The 25,329-nt window shown below is 46.4% G+C and overlaps 1 protein-coding gene across 1 annotated transcript in view; it reads right to left on the bottom strand.

The window, feature by feature from the left end:
• LOC134352648 (RAC-beta serine/threonine-protein kinase) overlaps nucleotides 1-25,329 on the bottom strand; it is a 151,672-nt gene that overhangs the window by 71,341 nt on the left and 55,002 nt on the right. Inside the window, exon 2 of the mRNA XM_063059982.1 lies at nucleotides 17,714-17,785. The gene's annotated coding sequence lies outside the window, so the exon portion shown is untranslated. The remainder of the gene's footprint in view (nucleotides 1-17,713; nucleotides 17,786-25,329) is intronic.

Below are 25,329 nucleotides of genomic sequence, written 5' to 3'. Positions count from 1 at the left end.
TTTGAAGCGCATAAAGAGGAAGAGCAGTAAAGAGAAATTATCACCCAATGTGAACCAAGTGAGCTATGTCAAGTTCCTGGGAGTCAATATCTCTGAGGATCTGACCTGGTCCCAACATATCGATATCACGTATCAATCAAGAAGGCAAGACAGCAGCTGTATTTCATTAGGAGTTTGAGGGGATTTGGCCTGTCACCTAAAACACTCGAAAACTTCTGCAGATGTACCGTGCAGAGCGTTCGGACTGGCTGCCTCACTGTCTGGTATTGGGGAGGGGGGTGGGGGGCTACTGCGCAGGATTTAAGCAAGCTGCAGAGTGTTGTAAACTCAGCCCCATCATGTGTACCAGCCTCCATAGTATCCAGGACATCTTCAAGGAGTGATGCCTCAAAAAGGTGGTTATTAAGGACCCCCACCTCCCAAGATATGCCCTCTTCGCATTGTTACCGTCAGGAGGTACAGGAGCCTGAAGGGACACACTCAGCAATTCAGGAACAGCTTCTTCCCCTCTGACATTCGACTTCTGAATGGACATCGAACCCGTGAACAGCACCTCACTACTTTCCTTTTCAACTGTTCTTGCACTATGATTTTTAAATTTAACTATTTAATATAGATATATACTTACTGTAATTGTTTTTGTTCCATATTTATAATGTATTGCATCGCACTGTTGTCACAAAGTTAGCAAATTTCACGACATTTGCCAGTGATATTAAACCTGACTCTGGTTCTAAACACTGACAATTTAATAGCTCTAAGTTTTGCGGATGCTGCCGCATGCCACAATGCTCCTCCAGACCAAGGTGCACAACACAGAACATACAACTCACACGCAACACAAGGTAATATTACCACAAACTGACAGATAATGAGGTGCATTTACCACACATCTCGAAAAGCAAACAACATACAAACTCCACTGACACTTCACACATGTGGTGAGACCTGGGTGGTGGCCGGGAGTTCAGTTAGTCTCACAGTCTGGGGGAAGAAGCTGTTTCCCATCCTAACAGTCCTGGTACCTCCTGCCTGAAGGTGGGGGGGGTCAAGGAGGCCACTGGAGGGATGGGGGCACTGACTACGCTCAGGGCGCTGCGATTAAATATCTCGGAAGATAAACACCCTAAGCAGTTAGCACGTCACCACCCTTCAGATAATCAGGGCCCTACTGAACTAATCCTGCTGTGCCAAGGTTCCCACGAGGCTGGATTATTTTATGAACAATTTCAAATCTGGCGCATTGAAGCAATCATGAAGGCATGCCATTGGCAAGACTTCATTCGGAGTTTGAGAAGATTTGGGATGTCAAAGGCGCTACAAATTTCTACAGATGCGCCACGGAGAGCAATCCGACTGGTCACATCACCGCCTGGTGTGGAGGCTCCAATCAAAGCTCATTCCCACCCCCGCCCCGACCCTCAGACACGAGGCACCGTAGCACGAGAACAAGGACCGTTAGCACGGGAAGCAGCTTTCCCCTAGGCCGGGAGACTACTGAACTCCCAGCCACAGCCCAGGACTCACAGTTCAAACGCCAGTAGCATTTGTACACTGTTTATTTTTTGAGATGTGTGGTAAATGCACCTCACTATTTGTTCATTTGTGGTAACAGTACCTGTGTTGCGTGTGAGTTGTAGGCATTGTGCTGTGCACCTTGTTGCTTTTGGTGGTGTATGTGCAAATAGTTGAATGACAATAAACTCGAGGTTTTTGGGGGGGGGGGTGGCTGCAGAAATCTGAGATATTTAATGGAAAGAGAGTAGGCATTGTAAAGCAGCCACATCCAGCCTTGCATGACTTGTTGAGAACGGATCCCCTTTTGCCTTCAAGCTGGGGAAGTGTGTCTGTGTCTCTGACTTGTGGACGGAAATAAAATCTCAACTTCCTGTTTACAAAGTGCAACCAGGTTTTCAAATTTTTTTTTAAAACCCAAAAAAGTTTTTTTTTGCAGTCCTGAAGGGTCTCTGCCCGAAATATTGACTCCCAGTCCTGACAAAGGGTAGACTCTCTATTCCGTTCCACAGATGTGGCCTGACCTCCAGCGTTTTTTGTGTTACTCTGGGTTTCCAGTACCTGCAGAATTGCTGGGGTGTTTTTTTTTGCAAGTCATTTGGAATTGCCAATTTGAATGTCTTAACCACAGGCTTATGTGTTCTAATAAGTAGAGGGGTAATCGAGTCCTGAACAGCACTAGAGTCTAGGGACAACCAACAACCATACTGATCCACAATGGAACTGGTCAGTGCAGGCAGTTTTATAGTCGCCAGGGCTGGTGGGCTTCAAAAACAAGGGGGGTGGGGGTGTTGTAATAAACGTCACCCACTCTCCAACAGAGCTGCTCAGACCTTCAGACACGGGTACACTGCCCTGCGGCCGACAACGCTCTCCTCGCCCCGCTCGACCGGGAGGCGTGGAAATCAAAAGGCACTTCGGCGGCAGCTGCTCAGAGACTGACGCTGGCTAAACACGCAAAGCAAACACTCCAAAGGTCTGTCGGGAGGCAAGGTCATCCGCGGGGGCACTTGGAACAAACAAGAGGCAGCAGCAGGGTTGGGGGAGTGGGGGAGTGGGGGAATGGGGGTGGGCAGCCGCCGCTGTCTTCATTCACACACCCTGAAGAAAGGAGGGCTAGGTACCCAGATTCATGACAGGAGCAGAGCCGAAGCAAAAGGCATTGATGTGACAGATGTCTCCCCTCGGCAGGCAACAAGTCAGCTCAGTGGGTAACAGCCGCTTCAAGCAACAGGAGGTTGTGGGATCAAGACCCAATCCACAAGGCCTTGTCTACCCACGTCTGACACAACCTCAAAACCTTGCTCCTGCCAATTTCAAGAGTCAAGCTACATCATCTGTATGAAAAAATTCCCTCATTGCTAGAAATCAGTTTTTATTTATTTAGAGAAAAGGTAGCTGCACCACCCGATTTAACCCCAGCCTAATCACGGGACAATTTACAACGACTAATTAAGTCTTTGGACTGTGGGAGGAAACCAGAGCACCCGGAGAAAACCCATGCATTCGAAGGGCGTACAGACTCCTTACAGATGATGTCGGGATTGAACCTGACGTCTCCAGCTGTAATAGCGTCGTGCTAACCGTTACGCCGCCCAGATATCAAGCCATGCTCAGCCAGTTCGGACCTCCAGATCACCTCTAATACAACCACCTCGCTGTCAGCGTCCTCCGCTACTGAGGCTCAACCCCTGGAAATCCTTCCCAAAAATCTCATGTGTTTTTTTTGTTTAAAAATCAGCCCACCCACCCCACCCCGCGGGCCCATTTTTGCCTTGGTACTTGGTACTGGGCAAGCTGAGCGAGAGCTGTTTTGTTTGACAACATCTCTGAGGCACTCGAGATATTCTGCCACCATCCTGGGACGCACGAGTAAGGCATTCCAGGAGCTGCGGTGTCGTATGGCTGGAATTCCTCTCTGACGTGGGCATTAAAGATAGCAGGATTAGCTCGAAGAGCAGGCCGCTCCCGTGACAGAGCAGAATCAGATTTAATATCACCGGCATATGCCGTGAAGTTTGTCATCTTTGCAGCAGCAGTACAATGCAATACGTAATAGTGAGTTACAGTAAATATATGTTAAAGAGTTACATTAAGTAATGCAAAATTAGAATTAGTGAGGCTGTGTTCATGGGCTCCATATCCATTCAGAAACCGGATGGCAGAAGGGAAGAAGCTGTTCCTGAATCATTGAGTTAGTGCCTTCAGGTTTCTGTACCTCCGCCCTGATGTAATGAAAACAAGGCACAAAAACCTGGGTGGTAGGGGTCCTTAATGATGCTTCGCCCCCTCCCATACCAGAGGGTGACGCAGCCAGTTAGAATGCTCTCCACAGTACAGCTGTAGAAATTTGCCAGTGATGGTTGTTCCCTCATGAAAGCACAAATAATAAATGCAGAGGTTACAGTGGAACATGTGGTCACAGAAGCATGGAATCGTACAGGCCCACTTGGCCATGCTGACCACGACATCCATCTCCTCCAGTCTCATTTGCCCCAGTCTCTATCATTCTCCTATCCTATCCAAATACCTGTTCAGATGCCTTTTGATGGAGCGTTTGATGGTTCTGGGCCTCTACCCACTGGCAGTCAGAAGAATGAGGGGTGACCACATTGAAACCTATCAAATGGTGAAAGGCCTTGATAAGAGTGAATGTGGAGAGGAGGTTTCCTATGGTGGGAGAGTCCAAAACCAGGGACACAGCCTCAGAATAGAGGGGCATCCTTTTAAAACAGAGATGAGGAGAAATTTCTTTAGTCAGAGGGTGGTGAATCTGTGGAATTCGTTGCCACAGGTGGCTGTGGAGACCAAGTCATTGGGTATATTTAAAGCAGAGGTTGATAGGTTCTTGTTAGTCAAGGCACGAAGGGATGCAGGGAAGAAGGCAGGAGATTGGGGCTGAGAGGGATAATGAATCAGCCATGATGAAATGGCGGAGCAGACTCGATGGACCAAATGGCCTAATTCTGCTCCTATATCTTTCGGTCTTAAACATTGTAAATGCAAGCATCTCCAGCACACTGACATTCACCACCCTCTGAAAAACTTAAGAGTCATAGAAAAGTACAACACAGAAACAGACCCCTCAGCCCATCTAGTTTGTGCTGAACCATTTGAACTGCCTACTCACATCAACCTGTACTCCATGCATCCATCAATACCCCTACTACCCATATACATATATCCAAACTTTTGTTTTTAGATTTAGGGCACATAACAAATAACTTCAGCCACCAACCTTCAAACCTGACTATGCACTGTAGGTTAAATTTAAAATGCAGCTCTGGACTATGGGCTCCTAAAAGCCGTGAATCACAGTTCATGGGAAGACCAGACAATGCTGATTAAAATGCATTTAGGTGTCTATGGTGTGGGTGCGAAACAGGTGGTGTGAAGTTTGCTTGTAGTTCAAAGAAAGCATTGCGGATACATTGTAAATATGGAATTGTCCTTTGATCTTTGGCACATAAAACGTTGTGTGGTGTTTGGTCGAGCAGACCTCTTTCTCCAAAAGGGTCTCAATACGATCAAAAATCAAATTAAATCAGGTTTAATTGTCACTCAACCATACAAGGATACAGCCAAAGTTTTGATTGTTTGCCAATTAAAGCAACAAGGGAGATTGAAACATCGAGGCCAATGGAGAAGGTGAGCGTTGGCTGCCTGCCTTTTGATCGCTGGTGGGATCACTCTGCTACAGAGAGTGGAAACTGCCTTTTGATCTCTGGGGAAAGTCGCTCTGTTATGGAGAGGAGAGACTGCTTTTCGATCGCTGGTGGGATCACTCTGCTACAGAGATGGAAGGGCCTACCACTGTGCCTGAAGAATGTTACCCAGGTTTTCTGCCTTTCTGGACGTGGACTTTGACTACAGACTTTCTTTTTCCCCAGACTAGTTTTCTAAAAAATATTCTATGTATTTCGCCTGATCTTTCTCATTTTGTGTGCGGGGGAGGGGGATTTGGGTGGACTGATGTGCCAGCTCAGATTTTGTTCTTTTTGTGTGGGGAGTAGCAATGTGAGGGTTCATGATGGTGCGGCCGTTCTTTTCTTTCCTGGTTTCGTGGCTATCTGGAGAAGAAGAATTTCAGAGTTGTATACTTTGACATAAATGAACCTTTGAAATGTTGAAATTGAGCTCGCATGCATCACTTGCGAAGACAGCTCGTTCCACACTCTCACGACCCTCTGAGTGAACAGGTCTCCCCTCACACTCCCCTTAAACTTTTCACCTTTCATCCTCTAGTCTGACCAGTGATCCTAACTGCGCCCTTCAGTTTTACAAACCACTGAAAAGCTCAGCTGCCGACATTTCAGCAAGAATCAATACAGCTCATCCGATTTCATTTTGACTACAGCTCTCCAGTCCAGTCATCGTCCTTGCGATTTGCGTGACTGGTTCTTCTTTTTCCCCGCTCCTCTGATGGTCTAGTTGTGTGCATGTGCGAGTGGTGGGGGTGGGGGCTTTCTTTAAATGGGTTCTGTTGTGCTTGCGGCTATCTGCAAGACGGCAAATCTCGAAGTTGTATAGTGTATACAGACTTCGAACCTTTGAACTTGGAACTCTGAATCTCTTCAGCACTCCCTCTTTGGCGTACTTTGTTTATAGAGATAAAGCAGAGTAGGCTTTTCCAGCCCTTCGAACTGCACTGCCCAGCAACCCCCGACAACCCCGATTTAACTGTGACCTAATCACAGAACAATGTACAATGACTAATTAACCTACCCAATACATCTTTGGACTGTGGGAAGAAATTAGAACACCCAGAGGGAAGTCACGCATTCCACGGGCCTCCTTACAGAGGACACCTGGACTGAACTCCGAGGCTCCACGCTGTAATAGTGTCACACTAAACGCAATGCTGTGAAGTGGCAGCCAGAACTGTACATAACACCAAAGGCGGTAAAATCCATGTGTTGCCCAACAGCAACGTGACCACCCTAGTCTTATATCTAATATAGCAAGCATACCAAACGTCTTTTCCAGTATCCTATTCACCTGTTGCCACTTTCAGAGACCTAAGAGCTTGCACTCCAAGGTTTCTGTCCCGAGGTCATTTACGCCCGAGCAGGACTCCAGGGCGCCATGCTAACAGTGGTTAGCATGGCGTTTTCCCTGCTCAGGGTGTCGGAGTTCAGAGTTCAATTCCAACATCATCTGTAAGGGGTCTGTACTTCCTCCCCATGGAATGAGTGGGTTTTCTCCGGGTGCACCGGTTTCCTCCCACAGTCCAAAGACATACTGGTTACTAGGTTAATTGGTCATTGTGACTTGTCCCTCGATCAGCTCAGGGTTAAATCGGGGGTTGCTGTTTGTGGGCACGTGGCCAAGTGGTTAAGGCATTGGACTAGCAACCTGAAGGTCGTGAGTTTGAGCCCCAGCCGAGGCAGCGTGTTGTGTCCTTGAGCAAGGCACTTAATCACACATTGCTCTGCGACGACACTGGTGCCAAGCTGTATGGGTCCTAATGCCCTTCCCTTGGACAACATTGGTGTTGTGGAGAGGGGAGACTTGCAGCATGGGCAACTGCTGGTCTTCCATACAACTTTACCCAGGCCTGCGCCCTGGAGAGTGAAGACTTTCCTGGCACAGATCCATGGTCTTACAAGACTAACGGATGCTGTTTCACAAAGGCCCAATCTGACCTGTACAGCATCTCCAAATCAAAATAAAATTCGACCTCCCAATGTGCATTTCACACTTGCCCAAATTAAGTTTCATCTCCCACCGCTCCACCCAACTTCCCAGCTGGCCTGATCTCTAGACAAATTTCCTCCCCATCTACAACTCCTCCAACGTCTGTATGGTCAGCAAATTTAATCAGACCACCTTCATAGCCAAGGTCCCAGCACTGATAGTTGCAGTACCCCATTGATAAGATTGCCAGGCAGAAAAACAGCCCTTGACGTCTACCATCTGCCCATACCCAGCTAATTGTGGATTCCGATTGCCCGCACTACTCAGATCCCTCGTGCCTTAAACTTCAGGACCAGCCCACTTGTCAAAAGCCTTAAAGCCCCTGTAAATCACATCTTAGTGTACGTTGAGGGATTTCCTCATTTTGCTGTCAGTTATCGTGAAAACAATTTAATGCAGAAAGTAACACGAGATCAGGGGTATGGTGGTCAGTGTAATGTCACAACAGCACCAGCACCCTGGGGTCAATTCCGCTACTGTCTGCAAGGAATTTGTACGTGTTGGATCTGACTGTTTAATTCTTAAAATGCTGTTTAGTTCTTAGATTACTGTTTAATTCTTAGATTACTGTTTAATTGCCATTTTATTTTCAGTTTAATAATTAGTTATCCACTTGTTTTTTATGCAAGTTTAACATACCTCTCTCTAGTGGTTATCCAAAGTACAATTCTGGAAAGGTGTGGAAGTTCAGTTGTTCTGCATTATTTGAATAAGTTCTTTCTCATAGGCTGACTCTTATCTACAAATCTGAATGGAATTTTACCTGTCTCTAGGATAAAAACAGAGGCTCAATGCTGGATGCCAACTTCGCATCTTAGCCTCAGGAGTGTGGAGGCTCAGCATGTTATCGAAAACCTTGGCAAACTTCTACAGATGCGAAGTGGAAACTGTGCTGACTGGCTGCTTTACGGCCTGGTATGGGAACACCAATGCCTTTGAGCAAAAAATGTAGTGAATTCAGCCCAGTATATCATGGGGTAAAACCTTCCCAACCATTGAACACATCTACATGAAACGTTGCCGTAGGAACGCAGCATCCAAAGATCCTCACCACCCAGGCCATGATCTTTTCTTGCTGCTACCACTAGGTAGAATGTACAAGAGCCTCAGGACTCACACCAAGTTTAAGAACAGTTACTACTCCTCAACAATCCGGCTCTTGAACAAAAGGGGATAACTACACTCACTTAAGGACTCTTATCTTGTTATTTCAAGCTCGTTATTTATTGCTATTTATTATCTGCATTTGCAAAGTTTGGTTACAGTCTACAGTTCCTGATGTTCACGGTTTTCAGATCTTGTTTACAGTTACTGTTCTATAGATTTGCTAAGTACGCCCACAGAAAAAGAATTTCAGGGTTGAAAGCAGAAGCTGATAGATTCCTAGCTGGTCGGGGCGCCAAGGGATATGGTGAGAGGGGTGTATGGGGTTGAATGGGATCCGGGATCAGCCATGACGGAACGGTGGAGCACACTTGATGGGCTGAATGGCCTAACTCTGCTCCTGCATCTTATGGTCTTATATGGTGACATGTATGCACCCTAATAAATTTTACTTTGAACTTTTGAACCTCAGCCTCTTTCTTGTCTTTAAGCCGTTTCCTGCTACTAGCTTCTGCTCCTGTTTCCTTTGCTCTGTCAGCACTCAATAAAACGATCGTGAAGCGACAAGTTTTGAGCCTCTTTACTGGCCTGTGGAAGATTTTTGGATCGAAAGGTCAGAATCCAACATGCTCTCCCCCGTGGCCGCATGGGTTTCCCCCGGGTGCTCCGGTTTCCTCCAGCAGTCCAAAGACGGACCGGTCGGTTGGGTGATTAGTCACATCGGTATAACTGGGTGTCACAGGCTCGTTGGACCAGAGGGGCCTGTAACCATGTTGTCTCTCAAGTAAATAAATACCACAGATACGCCAAGCAGTGCAGGCCAACGTTTGCCTCTCCTTCACCCCACCCCATCAGCCTAGACTTCGAATCATTTCTCCCTCAGGAAGATGCCTCCAAATCATTGCTACTCCTATACAAATACCACCTTCAACAAGCCCCTAAATCTCTATTCAATAACTACACCCGTCCTATTACAGACCCAGTAACCACACAGGCAAATTACCGCGGTGCAGTCTGTGGGCAGACAGGAAAGGCTCTTTAAGGACCTCTGCAAACCTATTTCTCCAGAGAGAGAGAGAGCTCCAAGGATTTCCTGAGGCCGAGCGCTGTGCGCACTGGCAAGGGGAATTAAGTGAGACACAGAGGCAGCACGCAAAGTCTTAATTAAATGGGGAGAGAAGGTAGAAGCTATCCAATGGGATGGCACGTATTAAGGAAACCAGACTAATCCCTCAATGGGGTGAATATGCAGGAGACCTGTTATTTTCCTCAAGTACCAGGTCTTCATAACAATTTTCACTGTACAGTGTTTAACAGAGTCATGTGTCAGAGCGCTGAAACAGCTCCTTCTGCGTACTGCCCATATACCCACCTACACCAGTCCCACTTGGCCGCATTAGATCCATAGCTTTCTACACCTTGGCAAGAGAAGAGCTCTTCAAAGTACTTAAATGTGCATCACAACCAGGTTTAATATCACCGGCATAGGTCATGAAATTTGTTAATTTTGCGGCAGCAGTACAATGAAATACATAATCATTGGAAAAAAATGAACTAAAATATTTAAAGTAGTGCAAAAAATAAAATGAATGACTTTCTATTTCTGCTTTTGCACTACGTAATTAATTTGAATATAGTGTTTATGGGTTCAATGTCCATTCAGAAATCTGATGGCAGAGGGGAAGCAACTGTTCCTGAATCGTTGAGCGTAGCCTTCAGGCTCCTGCATCTCCTTCCTTTTGGTAGTAATGAGAACAAGGCATGCCCTCTGGATGAAATAATGTACCCTTAGACCCCTTCTAAAGTTCCTATCTCCCACCTTAAACCTATGCCCTCTTGTCTCTGATATTCCAACTATGAGAAAGTTTCAATACCAATTCTCAATTTCCTCCATAGAACACCAATTCAGTCTTTTTGCAGCTGAAGTGATCCAATCATGTATGCCCAAGACTTTTGCACAGTACAGTAGTAATTTTATGATATATTTGAGTGATGATAAACCTGATTCTGATCTGGGTCTCTATTGTGGACTGAGAGTGGGAAGGGGGCAGGGAGAGGGGAATCACAGTTGGGAGAAGGGGAAGGGAGAGGGAAGCACCGGAGAGACATTCTGTAATGATCTAAGAAACCAATTGTTTGGAATCAAGTGACCTTACCTGATGTCTCAGGGCTTGATATGTCTACACCCCTACCACCGCCTCACCCCTGGCACTCCTCCTCTGCCAACTGTCCCCACCCCTCCCGCGACACTCCACCCTCACCATTCCCAACATCCTTTGCTCCCACCAGATGTACAAACTTGCTCTCCACTCCACATTGATAAACACAGTACTGTGTAAAAGTCTTAGGCACTATATAATCTGTCTGTCTAGGTACCATATCCGATGTGGACTTTGGTGACCATGGTTTTCCATATAGATCTATCCTTCGTTTTTTGGATGACTTCCATTTCCTCGATGTGTAGCCACCTGGCTATGCTTTTGATGTACATAAGCCGAGATCTTCCTCTAGGTTTGCTCCCCTCAATCTTTCCAGAGAGTATGAGTTTTTCTAGTTCATCTTTCTGCATGATGAGTCCTAGGAATCTGAGTTGACTTTCTCTTACTGTTGGTATGAGTGATCGAACTACTTGGGCTTTTCTGAGAACTTCTTCATTCGATGTGTGTGTGGTCCATGATATTTTTAACATTCTCCTGTAGAACCATAATTCAGCTGCTTCTAGTCTCTTTTCCATTGCTGGGGAAATGGTCCAGTATTCACTTCCATAAGTCAGGATAGAATAAATGTAGCAATGCAGTATTCTGTTTTTAGTGTACGTGCTCATCTTTCTGTCTGTTTATATGGTCTTCATTTTTTTGAAAGCTTCTTTCGCCATTGTTATTCTGTATTTGATATCGGTGTCGCACCTGCCATCACTTGTTACTAGGCTGCCAAGATATTTGAATTTGTTGACTTGTTTGATGTTTGTATTTCCGATCTTGATCACACTTTGTGGGATGTTTGTCTTTCTGGAGATGACCACGCTTTCTGTCTTCTTGGTGTTGATTGAGAGGCCTCTGCGATTACTTTCTGCTGCCACGATAGTGAGTAAACATAGAAACATAGAAAATAGGTGCAGGAGTAGGCCATTCGGCCCTTCGAGCCTGCACCGCCATTTATTATGATCATGGCTGATCATCCAACTCAGAACCCCGCCCCAGCCTTCCCTCCATACCCCCTGACCCCCGCAGCCACAAGGGCCATATCTAACTCCCTCTTAAATATAGCCAATGAACTGGCCTCAACTGTTTCCTGTGGCAGAGAATTCCACAGATTCACCACTCTCTGTGTGAAGAAGTTTTTCCTAATCTCGGCCCTAAAAGGCTTCCCCTCTATCCTCAAACTGTGGCCCCTCGTTCTGGACTTCCCCAACATCCGGAACAATCTTCCTGCATCTAGCCTGTCCAATCCCTTTAGGATTTTATACGTTTCAATCAGATCCCCCCTCAATCTTCTAAATTCCAACGAGTACAAGCCCAGTTCATCCAGTCTTTCTTCATATGAAAGTCCTGCCATCCCAGGAATCAATCTGGTGAACCTTCTTTGTACTCCCTCTATGGCAAGGATGTCTTTCCTCAGATTAGGGGACCAAAACTGCACACAATACTCCAGGTGAGGTCTCACCAAGGCCTTGTACAACTGCAGTAGTACCTCCCTGCTCCTGTACTCGAATCCTCTCGCTATAAATGCCAGCATACCATTCGCCTTTTTCACCGCGTGCTGTACCTGCATGCCCACTTTCAATGACTGGTGTATAATGACACCCAGGTCTCGTTGCACCTCCCCTTTTCCTAATCGGCCACCATTCAGATAATAATCTGTTTTCCTATTTTTGCCACCAAAGTGGATAACTTCACATTTATCCACATTAAATTGCATCTGCCATGAATTTGCCCACTCACCCAACCTATCCAAGTCACCCTGCATCCTCTTAGCATCCTCCTCACAGCTAACACTGCCGCCCAGCTTCGTGTCATCCGCAAACTTGGAGATGCTGCATTTAATTCCCTCATCCAAGTCATTAATATATATTGTAAACAACTGGGGTCCCAGCACTGAGCCTTGCGGTACCCCACTAGTCACCGCCTGCCATTCTGAAAAGGTCCCGTTTATTCTCACTCTTTGCTTCCTGTCTGCTAACCAATTCTCTATCCATATCAATACCTTACCCCCAATACCGTGTGCTTTAAGTTTGCACACTAATCTCCTGTGTGGGACCTTGAAGTAGTTCTTGAAGTTTTGTTTCTGAGTCAGCTATTAGTACGATGTCATCAGCATATCTGATGTTATGGCCTCCAATTGTGAGTCCTTTGATGTCTTTGATACTTCCCAGGATATTTTCACTGTACAGGTTGAAATAAGTCTGGTGAACAGACACAAGCTCGCCTGACTCCTCTCGTGATATTCACATACCCACTCACTTCACCTTCTATTCTGATGGATGCTGCCTGGTCACAGTACAAGAAACTTCTTTACATATATAATATAAATACTATATATGCACAAATAAAATACATATATAAATGCATAAATAAAATACATAGACTTACATATACCTTTATAAATAATATATAATACATTGAAATATAATATATGCCTAAGGCTTTTGCACAGAACTGGATATCTTGGTGAAACTCCTCTGCATCTCTTTGCAGCACACACAGAATAATGGGCTTCAGGGTATGAAAAGTTACACACAAACAACACCCAGCATTTAGGACTCACTACAGTAACAAATGCATCTGCTGTCCACGTGCAGTAAGTGACCGGAATAGATTAGCAGAGGGAGAGAGCGGGAGGGAGGGAGAGAGCGAGAGGGAGGGAGAGCGGGAGGGAAGGAAGGAGAGAGGGAGGGAGGGAGAGAGCATTTTTCACTCAATAAAACAGAAAATGTTATGATTCAGTTGGACAGACAGCATCTGTGGGGGGAAGAAAAAAAAAGAGGGGTGAAGACTCCTTCCCCCTTCCTTTCCTTTCCTGATGACAGTCTCGGTCTGAAACGTTAACTGTTTATTCCTTTCCATAGATGCTGCCTGGCCTGCTGAGTCCCTCTAGCATTTTCTGTATGTTACTCCGAGTTGAAGACCCTTCCTTGGGACTGGGGAAGTAACAAAACCAGTATTAACCTGCCAAAGGAGGAAAGGGGCAATTGAGCACTTCTGAGCGGGCAAGGCAGTTGCCGAGGCAAATTCACGCATACGGTGTTACCTAGTTAACAGATTAATGAGAACGTCTAGAGAACAAGAAGTATGTTAAAACCACATGATAAACCATGTGATCCTGAAACCAAAAGAATGTTTGAAATAAACAGCAAGAGAGGGCATCTATGAGAAAAGAAATGGACAGATCATTAACTTCACAGCAGAAAAGAAATGGGACAGCTTCCGAAAGAAAACAGATAATGTTGCTACTACACAGTCCTGGTGATCTGGGGTTGTCCCCAACGTCTGATAGTGGGTGGGCAGAGTTTACCGTTCTCCCTTTGGCTTCAAAGTCTCCCCCTTGGTGCTCGTTCCCTCCTCCCTCCCAAAGGCCTAGTCGGTTGGCTGATTAACTGGCTCTTGATGATAGAATCGAATGGAACCGGAACGGGAACGGAACCGGAGTAGGATTTGAAAGCTGCCATTGGCACAAAAGGCCATTCAGCCACCTGCTAGCTTATGAGACACAGTAAAGGAGTCAAAACTGCAGAATCCAAGGGTAGCCAGATAATCCAGTCCTCCACCTCCCCCAATGGAAGGGTTATCAAAAGGCAGAACGCATACTTTAAAGTGAAGGGGTGGAGTTCAAAGTACATTATAATTTATACGTTGATACAACCTTGAGATTGGTCTGCCACAAAACAAGAAACCCAAAACAACCCGATTTTTAAAAAAGACCAATACACACCCAATGTGCAGAAAGAAAGAGGGGAAAAAAAGCATAAATCGTGTAAAGAATAAAAGCAAGCAACAGCATTCAGAATGAAAGTGAGTCTGTAGACACGAAGCCTGGAGTAGGCCCACAGCCTCAGTTCATCACATAGCAGGGAAAATCGTCATGAAGCTCAGACACAAAGCCCGAAACAAGCCATGGCCTCAGCACCGAGGAGAACGAAGTAAACATCACATGGCAGCGAGCAGAACCAGTCCAATACCCTGCCTTTTCGGTCCATCTGGCCCGCAGACTGAGAAGACAGGAGGAGGAAGTTTTGTTTTTTTTCTGAAATGCACAGTGGTTGATACCTGGAACTCACCACCAGAACAGATAAGAGTCAGATATGTTTAAGAGATATTTCGATAAGCACTTAAATAGGCAAAACATAGAATAAGACAAATCACTGCAGATGGGCAAAAAAATATTAGCATGGACCCAGTGCGTCCAAGAGCCTATTCTGTGCTGTACAAACGATTTCAAGACCAATTTCAATTCACTTCCTTGCAGGCAGCCACAAAACAAGAAACCCAGGAATCCATTAAAAAAAATTCCAAATTCTCCAGTGGTTAGGCTAGGGTTAAACTGGGGGTTGCTGGCGATGGGTCAAGGAGCCTGCTCCCGGCTGAATTGCTAAATTTAAATTTAAAAATTAGTTTCTTTCCTCAAGTAGAAGAGACCAGATTGCCAGAGCTGAATGCAGTGTACTAGACTAGAAGTGAAAGCAAATCACTGCCGTACCTGGAAGGAGAGTTGAGCGAGGGTTTTTTTCTAAATAGTCCATGGACAAATGGAGACGACAGGAAGAGAAACCGCAGAATCCTGTTGGCATCAGCACAGTAGTGACATAGTACAGTAGAGGCCTTTCTGTCCACAACGTTGTGCCAACCTCGTAACATCCTCCACGATTAATCTAACTTACCCTCCTACATAGCCCAAATCCCTCCACTTTTCTTTTATCCACGTGCTGAAGAATCTCTTAAATGCCCCTAATGTATCAGCCTCTACTGCCACCCTGACAGTGCACTCCAAACACTTGATGCTAAGACCCTGTCTCTGATATTATGTTACGCAACTCCAAAAGATAAAAACTAATTAAAAGAGAAACAGAGGTGGGAGATAACGCATGTTTAGTTTCGTGTTTACTTTAAGTGAGGCACACGTATATTGTGTGGTGACGTGATGACATATGCCATTCACATACTTTTACATGTTACCACTAATAAACAAAGAATGATCAAATAATACATTTACAATATTAAATATTAATAATAATAGGCATCCGTTAGTCTCATGAGACCATGGATTTGCGCCTTGGATAGTTTCCAGGGCGCAGGCCTGGGCAAGGTTGTATGGAAGACCGGCAGTTGCCCATGCTGCAAGTCTCCCCTCTCCACGCCACCGATGTTGTCCAAGGGAAGGGCACTAGGGCCGATACAGTTTGGCACCGGTGTCATCACAGAGCAATGTGTGATTAAGTGCCTTGCTCAAGGACACAACATGCTGCCTCAGCTGAGGCTTGAACTAGCAACCTTCAGATCACAAGACCAACACCTTAACCACTTGGCCACATGCCACACTTAAATATTACTGGAATACAACATCTGACATCTCCCCTCCACTCACCTTAAAAGGTATCCTCTGGTATTAGCTATGCCAGAATGGGGAAAAATGCTGAGATCTCTGCCTCTCCCTCCCCAAGCCCCACACGTGTGCGCGTGCGGGGGTGGAAAAGGACTCGCTCGGTGCTGTTCTGCTGAGCACTGCGGGCAGGCTGTGTTAGCACCGGAACGAGTGGCGACACTTGCAGGCTGCCCCTAGCGCACCCTTGGGTGTGCTGGCTGTTAGCAGAAAGAATGCATTTCACTCTATGCTTTGATGCACATATGGTAAATAAATCTGAAACAGACTAACCCCACAGAATACAGGTGCACTCAAAGAGGAAGCATCCTGCCAAAAATTGTTAAACTAGACTAGCTTGCATGGTAACCACACGGCCTAACTCCAGCTTCACACCAACTACTGAAACCAGGGAGCAGGAATACCAAGGACGTCTGCTTTTCATAAACACAGGAGATTCTGCAGATGCTGGAAATCCAGAGGAGACACACAAAATGCTAGTGGAACTCAGCAGGTCAGGCAGCAGCAATGCAGATTAATAAACAGTCAATTTTGGGGGTAAAAAGCCTTCTTCAGGGCTCAGTTTTCTATCTTTTACAGTCAGTTTGAAGCAATATGAAACAGGTATGTCATTTTATCCTACAAGAATTCAACATACAAACGCAACAGTGCAAAAACAAACATTTTCTTGGGATGATGCTGCCCATAGTCAATTTATTCTCTTAAAGTCAAGTTAGGAAAGTCAAATCACACAAAAAAAAGCTAACACAAGCCAAGAGAGCCCTTTAACCACTGAGAAGAATAGCGCTCATACTGAGGGAACCACGAGCTACTCTCCATCAGTCAAGTCTCACCAGGCTGAAGCCAATGGTTTACTGCAAAATGGAACTCAAAGATTCAAAGTACTTTTATTATCAATGTGTGAAGTGCACAACCCTGAGATTCATCTTCCCACAGACTGCCAAGAAACAAAGAAACACCATGGAACCAAGGAGAACCAACACCCGATGCACAAAAAAATCTTGCAAATGGCAAAAAGCGAGCGAGAGGCACAGAATATAAAACATCAAACCACAAAGTCATTGAAACAGTCTAATTACTCAATAGTTAAACTAAAGACCAAGATGGCAGAAATACCAAGGCTTGGGCAGTGGTGGCTCTGGAAGAAAGAGGGCCTGAAGTGACTACTTTAGCCTTATCCACAGTCTGGGCGGGAATGAAGGCCTTGTTTGTAGTGTAGCGGTTAGCGCAACGCTGTTACAGCTCGGGGCAGAGATCAGAGTTCTTCTGCAAGGAGTCTGTACACCTTCCCTGTAGAAGGAATGGGTTTCCTCCCACAGTCTAAAGATGTACCGGTTAGTAGGCTAACTAGTCATTGTAAATTATCCCGTGATTAGGCTAGGGGATGCTGGCAACGCGGCTGAAAGGGTCAGAAGGACTGTCATATCACGTGGGTGATCATGATCATGACTGTTCCTGGCAAACTTTTCTACAGAAGTGTTTTGCCATTGCCACTTTCTGGGCAGTGTCTTTACAAGACGGGTGACCCCCAGCCATCATCAATACTCTTCAGAGATTGCCTGCCTGGCATCAGTGATCTTGTGATCTGCACCGGCTGCTCATACGACCATCCGCCACCTGCTCCAATGGCTTCACGTGACCAAGGGTGACCTGCAGGCTAGTGGAGGGGAGGAGCACCTTACACCTCCTTTGGTAGAGATGCATCTCCACCCAAAGGGCCAATTCCACAATTATTCATTTAGAGATGCAAATACATCAAGGCATCTTCACCAAAATGAGAGTAAGAGAGCAAACCATATCCTACCTTCACAGAGGCTAGCTCAGGAGCATTTGATTGCCCTTTCTGTCAGCGAGTACTGGCTGATACAGGATACACCTTAAAAATAAAAGTTAGAAAAAGCATTAAACTCATTTTTACCAAAAGACAGTGGCCTGCAGTGCAGTTATGGAGGCCCCATATTTCCTCATGACACAAGGGGAGTGTGGCCAATTGAGTCCACACTGGCTCAAAATACAATCTCATTAACTCTCTAACTTGTCCCACGGTCCAAGCCCCAAGTTAGCTTATTGTTATTGGGTGGAGTTGCTCCCCTATCTTGGCGATCCATCTGCAAACGTTTCATCGGCACATGAGGAGACATCGTCCACGAGCTGTTCACTTGTGGCGTTCCCTGTGAATGGCCGCCATTACAGAAACTCAATTATGACGTAGGGAGGGGGTCTATTTGCTGATTGGTTGTGTGGCAAACTCTGTGCGTTCTCTGGAATTTTGCTCGCACTGGCTTATAAATGGGATCGAGGTCTACACCTGTTTATAGAGTTGTTTGCGGGAAACCATGCTTCTAGGAATTCTCTTGCATGTCGAGAACTTGCTTGCGCCCTGACTTTCACTAGTTCGACACCCAGTCGAATTTGAGCCCCTCTCAACCTTCACAGGTGCATTTACGACACCTTAAAGTGCTACTGCGCTTTTATACGATGAGACCTAGGTGGTGTCAGGGAGTTTAGTAGTCCCACGGCCTGGGGCGTTTGGGGAGAGAAGCTGTTTCCCTATCCTAACAGTTCTTGTCCTAATGCTACGGTACCTCTTGCCTAATGGTAGGGGGGTCAAAGAGATTGTTGGGTGGACAGGAGGGATCACAGACAATGCTCAGGGCCCTGTGTACAAAATATCTCGATGATCCTCTCTGCGGTCCTCGCAATCTTTTGCGCAGACTTTTTGATCAGATGCCTCGCAATTCCCATACCAGACAGTGATGCAGGTAGTCAGAACACTCTCAATGGTGCTCCTGTGAAAAATGGTTATTTAATCCCAGACGTAAACATGACCAGTGAACTCTGACAGACCAAACAAATCCACGATGACAAAGGAACAAATAAACTTGATCACTGCCGCCCAGTTGAGATCAGAGCTTGAATTCCAGTTTTGTTTTGTGCAAGATCGATATCGGAATCTGGAGCAAAGAAACAGTAACAACACGCTTCCCCAGCAGAGGCGTCATGTAAAGACAGGAGAAGGTTTTAAGGTGAAAAGTTCAAAAACAAATTGATGAAAAGCTTTTTCCATGTAAGAAAAACTCCGATGGCTTTTGGGACTGTCTGGTAAAGGAAGCCATTGAAGTAAAACTTGAGGAAAATAATTTTAACAAAGACAAAGGTCTTGCTGCAAGTGAGAACTCGAATATGATTGTAAACAAGGTGAAAGAGCAGAAGCCTGATTGGATGAGGACTAACCAATCAGGAGGGACAGAATAAAGGGGTATAAATTTCACTAGACTACACATGCCAAGGAATCATTCCTGAAGACAGCAGAAATTGTCATCAAAAAAATTGATTATAATCGATAGCTGTACCCAGCGAGAAGCCCGAGAAATGTTTATTCATAAGCTACAGAGAGTTGTACACTCAGTCTGCTCCATTATGGGCTCTAGTCACCGTAGTATCAGGACATTTTCAACAAGTAATGTCTCAAAAAGTCTGGAATTTCATTGAAACCTGTTGAATATTGAAAGGCCTAGATTGAGTAGCCGTGGATAGTGGGCAAGTCTAGGACCAGAGGGCACAGCCACAATATACAAAGATGTCCCTTTACAATAGACACGAAGGAATTTCTCTTCTCCGTGGATTGTCACCTTGTCGCGGTGGAGAAGCTTGTGTGGTCCTGAGATCCCGAGAGTGATGCCGTCTGGAGCTATGCTCCTGGTAGGGTCACCCATGGCGGTAAGGTCGAGGGTGAGGTCCCAGACAAAGAACAATCCAACCAAGACCTCAATCGTGGAACAGGCGGACGAAGTTACTTCGAACTCAACAGCTGTGAAGGCGGATGAAGGCTGCAACAAATCCATCAGCTCCAATCGTCGTGGTTTCCATTGGAATCAGTTGGTTGATTTGTGAAGTATCGTGTGTTTCTTGGAGTGCAACATCAAGTACATGTTAAACAAATACACGCACAGGCGTGTTCGCTCTGTACAGAACGAAGACCATCATCCTGGACCTCGAGGGATAGCCACGACAACGACCAAGGCATTCCTCTAGCCAGAGGGTGGTGAATTGTGGAAATCATTGTAATCAACAACTGTGGTGGGCAAGTCATTAGGTACACTTAAATCAGAGGTTGGTAGGTTCGTGATTAGTCAGGGTGTGAAAGGTTACAGGGAGAAAGTGAAGGCACGAGAATGGGGTTTAGGGGGATAATAATTTAGCCATAACAGAATGACGGAGCAAACTCAGTGGACCAAAGAAGCTGATATATTTCATTCTGAGTTTGTGGGGAGTTGGTTTGTCTCCGAGACACTTGCAGGGTTTGAGAGATGCACTGTGGAGAATGATCTAAAGGCTGCATCACTGTCTGGTATTGGTGGGGGGTGGGGGGAGGTGGTGGACAGGATCGAAGCAAGCTGCAGAAAGTTGTAAACTTAGTCAGCTCCATCATGGGCAGTAGCCTCTGTAGCATCCAGGACATCTTCAAGGAGCGATGCCTCAAAATGGCGGCGTCCATCATTAAGGACCCCCATCAGCCAGGACAGGCCCTCTTCTCATTGCTACCATCAGGAGTGAGGTACAGGAGCCAGAAGACACACACTCAGCGATTCAGGAACAGCTTCTTCCCCTCCACTACTAGATTTATGAATGGACAATGAACCTAGCAACACTACCTCACCACTTTCTTAATATAGATTATATACAAATACGCACACTCACACACACAGTAATTTAGTTTTTCTATCGTGTTTTGCATTGTGTTGCTGCCGCAGAGACTACAAATTTTACGACATTTGCTGGTGATATGAAATCTGATTCTGTTTCTGTTCCTGTCTTGGGCCTCGAGGTGTGTTGCCTGTGTTAAAGTCACACAAAACGGTTCTATGTTTGAACTGGTTTATTCTGAAAAAGCTGACACCAAGTTCAGTAAATAAGCCGCAGGAAAAACAAAAGGTACACCACATGGAGTGACATGGGTCCCAGAACCGTTTACACAGAAGTTACTCAAGATAAGCCCAGACAGAAGAAACGAACAGTGTTGTATCAGTGAATGGGAAGGGGTTGGGGGCAGTCCATGGGAAGAACAAGTCTCCCCCAAACCCTCCCCCCAGCCTATCTCACCCCACCAGGAACCTTTCATTTTTTTGTCATGTTGGGGAAATCCCCCAAGAGGACCACAACCTTGTCATGGGGTTTGGAGGCTTGTGTGCCTCAGCGACCCGGAAAGCGATGGTGGCTGGAGTCAGGGGTTTATGCTTTGGCTCTTGGTAGGGTCACCCATGCCAAACAGGTCAAAGGGTAGAGGCCCACCGGTGAGAGTGGTCCACTGGTCCTCCAGGTTTGGAGGTTTATCTCGGTGTTAACAACACTGACTGGTAAAACAAAATTGTTATGGAAACAGCAATGAAGAATCCTTCTACATCCGAGTGTGACGGTATTCCTGAGTCTCCACCCGGGACTTGTATGACTGACAGTGGTGAAAACTGAGAGGAAACTACTGACAGGACAAAGGAAGCCCTGAACACTGGCAGAGACGGCGGACCACCATTGCTGCCCTATACGCCAGCGGCGTAACGGACACGTTGGGGAAATCGCCACCTGTCTAATTCACCATGCAGATATGCAAGGGGCAAAAATGAACAGGAGACAGCACATCATAAACACTAGAGGTTCTGCAGATGGTGGAAACCCAGAGTAACACACACACAATGCTGGAGGAACTCAGCAGGTCATGCAGCACTACAGAGGTGACTGAAGGGTTAACATTTCAGGCCGAGACCCTTCACCAGGACTGGAAAGGAAGGGAGTAGAAGCCAGAATAATGTTAGAACATAAAATAGTACAGCACAGTACAGGCCCTTCAGCCCACAATGTTGTGCCGACCCTCAAACCCTGCCTCCCATATAAGCCCCCACCTTAAATTCCTCCATATACCCATCTAGTAGTCTCTTAAACTTCACTAGTGTATCTGCCTCCATCACTGACTCAGGCAGTGCATTCCACGCACCAACCACTCTCTGAGTAAAAAACCTTCCTCTAATATCCCCCTTGAACTTCCCACCCCTTACCTTAAAGCCATGTCCTCTTGTATTGAGCAGTGGTGCCCTGGGGAAGAGGCACTGGCTATCCACTCTAACTATTCCTCTTATTATCTTGTACACCTCTATCATGTCTCCTCTCATCCTCCTTCTCTCCAAAGAGTGAAGCCCTAGCTCCCTTAATCTCTGATCATAATGCATACTCTCTAAACCAGGCAGCATCCTGGTAAATCTCCTCTGTACCCTTTCCAATGCTTCCACATCCTTCCTATAGTGAGGCAACCAGAACTGGACACAGTACTCCAAGTGTGGCCTAACCAGAGTTTTATAGAGCTGCATCATTACATCGCGACTCTTAAACTCTACCCTTCGACTTATGAAAGCTAACACTCCATAAGCTTTCTTAACTGCCCTATCGACTTGGCACCAGAATGTGTGGCAACACGTGCACTGTCGGGTGTGTTGGTTAAATCAAACGCCATTTCACGGTGTGCTTCTATAAACATGTGATAAATGGACCGGGAGAGGGGAAGGAGTACGGTACAAGCTGGCAGGTGATAGGTGAGACCAGGTGAGGGGGTTGAATTAAGAAGCTGGGAGGTGATGGGTGGAAGAAGCACAGCTTCTCTCTCCTCCATGGTCCACTCTCCTCTCCTGTTAGATACCTCCTTTGGCCATCCTCTCCTACCTTCTTCATATCCCCCCCGCCCCACCCACGCACCTCCTTGCCAGCTTGTACTCCTCGCCCCACTGCCCCCTTCCTTTCTCGTCCTGATGAAAGTTCTCAGTCCAAAATGGCAGCTGTCCATTCCACTCCATAGATCGGGGTTCCCAACCTGGGCTCCGCAGCCCCCCTCGGTTAACGGTCGGAGGCGCGGCACAGAAAAGGTTGGGAACCCCTGCTGTAGATGCTGCCTGACCTGCTGAGTTCCACCGGTGTTTTGTGCGCGTGGAACAGTAGAAGGTGGAATTGAAAACGTGGCCAAACAAAGGAACTTTTACCAGCAAGGTTTCAAATAATGCTGTAGCAGGAATCAAGTGAAAAATCAGATCACATCAGCAACAGGCCCTGTTACTCTGCAAGTCTGCTGTACTTAAAACCCAAATTCAGACTTCCTGTGCGACACACACAATGCTGGCGGAACTCAGCAGGCCAGGCAGCATCTATGGAAATGAATAAACAGTCGGCTTTTCAGGACGAGACCCTTCTTCAGGACCGAGAAGGAAGGGGGAAGGTGCCAGAATAAGAAGGTGGGGGGAGGGGAAAGAGGCTAGCAGGAAGGTGGATGCAGGAAGCCAGGTGGGTGGGAAAGGCAAGGCTGGAAGGGAAGGAATCTGATAGGAGGAGTGCGCCCAGAGGGAACTAATAGACAGGTGAGAAGAGGTGAAAGGTCGGGGGGGGGAGGATTTTGTTTGTGGGAAGGAGAAATTGATATTCATGTCATCAGGATAAAGTTCAGACTTCCTGTCCTCAGTTCTGCTTTTTTGATTCTCATTTTCTAATCAGCACAACCTCTTGGTTTTCAACACTGAACACCTTATCAAGTAGGATGCCCATTCTTCATTGCCAAAGCCCAACCTCTCTTCCACCCGGGTCGAACACACAGGGACAACAGCTGGAAAACCCTAGCCTGTGCTCACAATTGGCAGATCCTGATAACAGTTTACTCGTGCTCAGCTACAGGAAGATAACAGTTTTATTCCCAAGTCCCAGTTAGCAGATCTGATCTACGCTCCCCCCCACAACCCAGCCAGGACGGGAATGGACTAAACCCTGGTCCCGAGGCCCTTTTTCAGTTACATGGCACCCAGAGACTTACTTCCACCTGCAAAAGACTGCCCTCCACCATTTTAGCCCCAGCTCTGAAAATCTAACCCTTCAAACTAGTGCCACCTCCAAGAGGACTCCAATCCCATCATAGGGTTTAGAAGCTCGCATGTCTCAATGACCCGGGGAGCGATGTTGGCTGGAGAATGAAGAAAAGGAAATGAGGCAGCCAACACTCCACACATACACAGTGCCTAATCCTAGGGCACCTCCAATTCTCAGCAAAAACACCCATAACACTACAGCTGAACTGTTTACAGGAACATAAACTTGACCTGAACGTCAAGTTAATTTCCACAGTCAGAGGAGTTTAAACCGTACCCTGTTTTACACTCACCCAACAGGGCCACAAACTTGTGGTAGGGTTTGGAGGCTCGTGTGCCTCAATGACGCGGAGAGCGACGTTGGCTGGAGTCAGGGGCTTTATGCTTTTGACCTTGGTAGGGTCACCCGTGCCAAACAGGTCAAAGGGTAGAGGCCAGACTAAGAGTGGTCCACCAGGTTCAGCTCAGGGCTAACAACCCCAAATGGCAAAACAGAACAGTTATGGAAACAGCAGTGAAGAATTCTCCTGCATCTGAGTGTGACGGTATTCCTGAGTCTCCACCCGGGATTTGCCTGACCGACAGTAGTGAAAACCGAGAGGAAGCTACTGGCACAATGAAGGAAGCCCTGAACCAGAGGTGGAGGACCTTCATTGCTGTCCTAAATCCAGCGACCTAACAGGCAAAATTAGACCAGACCAGCACGGACGCAGCTGACATTAAAATATTCCTACCTACATTCAGCACCACCTTCCAGGTGAATTACACAATGATTAAAGAAAAAGCCTCCCAGGCTTTCAAAGAACAAGATGAGAAATTGGGAATTCTTCAGCAAGGCTTGAAGTATTGAAAGCACTAGATTTTCCAATACCCAGATCGCTACTTACTCACTAACAAACTCCCACTGGAAGAACATAACTAGTCTTTGCTCCACAATGCTGTCCGCCAATGTCATTCTCCCAAGCCAAACAGACTTAATAATACCTTGGAAGTGCAAGGCCATAGAGTATGGGATCCCAACAGTTTTTATACCATTAAACTTGCGGGGGGGGGGGGGGGAGGAGGAGTTGTGGGGTAAGGAAAAGGTTCATGGATCCCAAGTTGGGAACGCCAGCTGCAGAGGATTTGAACAAGAATATGGTGGTTTTTGTCAATGGCTTTAAAATCACCCAATTCCTCAGCGGAAACTGCAGTTCATTCAAGAATAGAGCATGCTGGTGGCAAAAGGCAGGAGGAGAGGAAAGGCACATCTGAAGTCTTTTCCTTCCATACACCCACATCACAAACATATCCGCCAGGCCCCGCTCCCTTCAGACAGCTGAGAACCACAAGCTAACCAGGCCGTACAAGGACAATGAGCAAGCACAGGCACATTAGTTGGTTTACACTACCAGCCACATACTGGCATTCATGCAATTTAGGAAGTTTGAAAAGGGGAACTGAGCGAAAATGTGAGGAAAACAAACTGAGGGAGCTAGAACAAAGGAGCTGAACCATGTTTCTCTTGCTCAGAGCCAGCTCGAATTGG

Source organism: Mobula hypostoma, chromosome 10, assembly GCF_963921235.1.
Source record: "Mobula hypostoma chromosome 10, sMobHyp1.1, whole genome shotgun sequence".
Classification (NCBI taxonomy): domain Eukaryota; kingdom Metazoa; phylum Chordata; class Chondrichthyes; order Myliobatiformes; family Myliobatidae; genus Mobula; species Mobula hypostoma.
This window is presented reverse-complemented; position numbering and strand designations above follow the sequence as displayed.